Consider the following 5,026-nt stretch of genomic DNA (forward strand, 5'->3'; position numbering starts at 1 on the left):
CGCCCCCAGCTGCAGCCCCAGCCGCTTCCCTTATCGATGTCCTCTCCTGCTGTTAATTAGTGGTTCCAATTTAGCCTGATCAGAGCCACTGCTCCCAGCAAAGGGCCTGTCTTAGTTTTGGCCATCGTCCCCATGGGGCGCTGGAGCTGCTGGCAAGTGGATGGGACTCAAAGGGGGAGCTCGAGGAACCAGGGGCAGGTGGGGGTTTGGGGTGAGCTTCCCAGGCCGGGGGTGCTCCCCGAGCGGGGGGACCGGGGATGTGGCGGGGATCAATGGCAGGGGGATGAGCCCTGGCCGGGAGCCCAAGGGCATGAATGTCCCAGCCCAGAGGTGTCAGCATCTCACATCCAATGTGAAGCTGTGGCGGGGGGACAGTGGTGGCGGTTCTGTGGTGGCAGCCGGCTCCTGCAGCAGAGGAGCACGGGGTCGAAACGCAGTGCAGGGTCCACTATCCGGGACCACCTCCTGCCCCAAGGACAGCCACCTTCCCGCGCTGGTGCAGAGCTGTCCCTCGTGTCCCTGCTCCCCTGGAGCCATTCAGGGGAGGTGACAGTGGTCCTCAGTCCCCTGCTTCAAGGACAGACCCCAGCATCCTTCCAGAGAGGGGAGGCAAAGCTGATCCTGCCCAGTGCTGGCCCCTGGGGTGCTGAGCCCGGGGGTGGAACCTGAGCCCGGCTTCCTCCTGCCTCTACGTTTGATGGAGAAAACAATGGGCAAATGTGTCCCTTGGCCACCCTTCCTGGCAGCGTGCTCGGGGCTGGGGTCTGTCCCTTGGTGGAGGTCAGGTTCCCACCCGTACCCTGTTCTCCTGCCCGTGGCCCTGGAGGGTGGCCATGACTCCCTACAAAATGCCTGGAGGGATGGCTCGTCCCCAGGGTACAGTGGGGAAACTGAGGCATGGAGCGAGGCAGGGATGTGCACGATGCCGGGGTCTGCCCGGGCAGAAATGGGGGCTCTGGGGCACCATTTGAGCCATGCGGGTGCTTGAGCCCCATCAGGCTGCAGCATCCCTGTCCCTGCCGCGGGACCTAGGGGCTCTGCTGCCCTCCAAGTTTCCACCTAAGGGGGCTTCAGAGGCAGCCAGCCCCCCAGCAGCCCCCCAAAGCTGCAGGAAAGCAGTCAGGGAGCTGCTTGGGGAAAGTCTCTGGCCAAGGGGTCTGGAGGAGAGGGGGCTGCGCCGGAGCAGCGTGTCCTCGCCATCACCTCCCCCATCGCTGCCATGTCACGGGATGGCTGTGGGGTCTGGGGACCTCATGCCCACTCAGGCTGACTCGATTCGGATCAGGATCCTGAGTAACGCCGGCTGAGAGCGCCCCAGCTCACGGCAGGGATGCATCGATGGAGAGCTGACCTGGATCCCAGCCACCCCAGGGCATCACCTCCCGTGCCACCACATGTCCCTGGGAGAGGGACTTCCAGCATGGGGGGACAGCCCTGCAATGGCCGGGGAAGACGGGACTGGGGACAGCTGCTGTCCCCGTCCCTCATGGTAGCCCCAGGACAGCCCAGCCCTGGGGGGGGGCACTCCAGGCCACCCACACGGTGCTTTGGGACCCGGGGTGGGGGCATCCGCCGAAGGCAGTTTGGGAGGTCGCGCCGGAGACCCCCAGCCCCACACCCGGGGTCTTCCGTTCCCCCCTGGAGCAGAGAGATGCCCAGAAGGACACATCTGTTCCTCCCACCCCGAGCAGGGGCTGAAATGCCCCCAGATTATTTCTGTGGGAGTCTTTGGCTGCAAATCGGGGTGTCATCACCCTTTTTCCACACCGGACAGCTCAGACTTAGCGGCAGGGCGGGGATGCAGCGGCAGCGAAATCCCACTGTGGAGCCAACCATGAAATATTCAGGCCCTTCAGTGCGATTCCCGCCTCACCGTCGAAAGCACCATGAATATTGCAGGCGGGCATTAAAGTTTCACGGCTGCCATGCTTCACCGCAGCCCCGCGGACACCATTACTGCGGGAAGGCCCTCTGCCAGGATGCGTCATGCCTTCGCCAGGCTCCAGCAACCCGTTTCCCTCTGGTTTACCCCCAAAACAGGTGGTGGTGATGGGCTGGGTCCCTGAACCGCTCCAAGAGCAAACCGACTCGAAGCTCCCTGCCGCGTCCCTGGGAAGGAGCGACACAGCTCAAGGCAAAGCCGCAGGAGGGTGCTAGGTCCTGCAGGACCGGGGACAAGCAGAAGTCATGGTCACCCCACCCCAAAGCTCAGCCATGCTCCCCACCGCCCCGACGGCAGCGTGGCCTCACTCCTCTGCAGCCCTGAGTGATGCCCGCCCCAGGAGCGGGAAGACGTTTGCAGCTCCCTGAGTGCCTCGGAGGGTTTCATCCTCCATGTCATGAGCTTTCCAGGTCAGTCCCCACCAGAATGGACCATTCCCTTCTCCTCCGCCCGCTCTCATAACTCTGCTCTTCCCGTGTTTATATAACAGCGATGTCTCCCGCGGACCGGGGAGAGAATTGGCCGGGGAGAAATAATGAGGATAATTCAAATCATTTGGGAAGATGAGGTTTGCGAGGTGCCCAGCGTCTTCCACCTTTTACATGTTGTCTCTAATCATCCGCAATCTCGGATGGCCATTGATGGAGCTCGTTGCTGTGGCGACGGATGAATAGCCCTGGGATTGTACCATGCCAAAAAAGTGCCATCCTTCCATCAAAACAACAACAACAAAAATATCATTTTGTTCAGGAAATTAAGCAGTTTGCAACCAAATAGCAGCATCTGAAAGGGCTCCCGCGTCCGTTCTTTCCTCCCGGCTCCCATGGCCGCGTTGGGTTTGTCAGGAACATGCCCAGCACCCCAGAGAGCCCTTTGTGTGCGCCGGACAAGGAGAAGGTGGTAATTGCAAGGGGGTTTCTAATCCACTGAGCCTATTAAAATGATTTTTATGCCCCCCCATTCCTCTCTTCTTCCCCAGATGTGTGTCACGCAGGCAGGGAGCGCGGGGCGCTGCGGCCAGGGGCTGGCACAGCACTAGGTTCAAGTGTTAGCTGTGCAAGGTTGGACCAGAGCAGGGGCCGGGCGCTGGGGGAGAGGGAGGTGGTGGTGGCCGACGGACGGGGCAGGGTGTCAGGGCTCAGGTCCTGCTCCTCTCCTGGGGAAGGGGCGATGCTCAGCAGTGAGAGCCGGCACGGGGCTCCGGAGCTGCAGGAGGAGGGTGGCCGGCTGGGTGGGGAGCACAGGGCTCCTGCCGTTGTCAGCCTCCGTGGTTTTCCATTTAAACTCCCTCCCAGGCAATACGACCTGAGCCCAGACGCTCTCCTTCCTTCCCCACCGCTCTGGGAGCATCTCTTGGGGAGGCTGCTGGAGATCCTGCTCTCGAGCTGCACCGCCGGACGGCGGGTAGCACAGCCCCCGGGGACAAGGCTGGGATGGGGGTCATTTGGGATCTGCTCAACCAGGGATTAATCCTGGCTTTGGGTTTGCCTCTGGGAGTGGAAGCGTCTGACCCTCCCGATGCTGGAAACCACACAGAAAGCTCCTGCCACGTCTGAAGGCCCACGCTAAGAGTATTGCCCATGCGTAATCCACGTTACCGCACCGGGCCACAGGGCACATTTTGAGCCGGGGGTCTGGTCCCTGCTGGCATCTTCGGTGCTCCCAAATGCCGCCCGCCAGCAACAGGATGTAAATAGTGTAATTCAGAGCTGTGTGACTCCGACGCTCACCCTGCAAGAGCATAAGAAAGCAAATACCTGTAGGATAAGCATCCAGCTGGCAGCTTGGGAGAGCCCTGGGGTGCAGCAGGGTTGGACCCAGCCCTTGGGTGCTGGGGCAGCGGGGAGGAGGAGGGAGAAGGAGGAATGGGCATGTGGGGAGAAAAGATTTTACAGAGGACCCTGAGGATGAGAAATGGGCCAAGTTCCCGCAGCTCTGGCTCTTCTTCGGGCGAAAGCCCCCGGCAGTGCTTTGCCAGCCGTCCCCAGAGCCCTCCACGCTCCCTGGGCTCAGCGAGAGCCAGATGGAGGCACATCTTGGCTGCACAGAAAAACCAGGCAGCGAAGCAGGCTGGGGAGATTAACTCCACGGGGAAAACAAGCTCGGCAGACGCTGGCGAGCTGAGGACGCCTGCGCGGCTGCGCGTGTGTGTTTGCATGCACATGCATGTGCTACAAGCATACACGGGCACGCATGTGCAGACGTGAAGTACTTGCGTGCATGCGGATATGTGTGTTTGGCCGAGCTGATGAACCAGTGTCTGGCCTCGGAGGGGCAGGCAGGGTATTGGAAATGTGTCCTCATCCTTTAATTGCGCTGCTTTGATAATTGGCCAGAAATCGATACTGTTTTGCTCCTGTTTCTCCCATCCTGTCTCCCCCAGCCCTCCCCTCCCCAGACTCCCTTTAGTGGAGTGACATTTAAATGCTCTGCCACAGTCATTAGATAACCCAGGCAGAGAAAACGCTTAGGAGAGGGCTGGTGCAGCCAGGCAGTGGGCAGAGATGGAGGCAGCTCCCCTCTCCGCTGCTGTGGCTCAAGGGCAGATGGAGATGATGCTCCAGCAGCGCGTCTCAGTGCTGTGGGAGTGACAGCGGTGGGTGACTGCAGCGGTTCTGGGGACGAGGGGAGAGCGGAGCAGGGAAGGGACAAACCCAGGCTGCATCGGCCAGGAGCTCCCTCCGGCTTTGGCTCTGAAAGTTGTGCCAGAGCATCACGGGAAAATGTGTATTAATAGCCTCGCTGCTCGGCCTGCCCTGCTCTCCGCGCCCCACCACCGCCCTCGCCCCGCGCCCTCGTCCCCCTGGCAAGGTGCCCCTCGCTCCTGCCGCGCTGCCCCAGCCACAGGCAGGATCTCAGAGCCTGTGAAGTCAGGTAGCTCCTGGTCTCCTTGCAACCGCCCTCGCAGAGCAGCCCCTGTGCTTCACCCACCCATCCAGGACTGCTGGAGGTTCTGCCCCCCCAAAAAGCCGCCCTGACCCCCCTCCCGCCCCGCTGGGCTCTGTAAAGCCAAAGGGCCTGGGGAGCAGGATGGCAGCGCTGGAGGATGCACGGAGAGCTCTGGGGGGCCAGGGGGCACCCAGG

The sequence above is a fragment of the Aptenodytes forsteri genome, unplaced genomic scaffold, assembly GCF_000699145.1.
Source record: "Aptenodytes forsteri isolate BGI_AS27 unplaced genomic scaffold, ASM69914v1 Scaffold391, whole genome shotgun sequence".
Taxonomy (NCBI): domain Eukaryota; kingdom Metazoa; phylum Chordata; class Aves; order Sphenisciformes; family Spheniscidae; genus Aptenodytes; species Aptenodytes forsteri.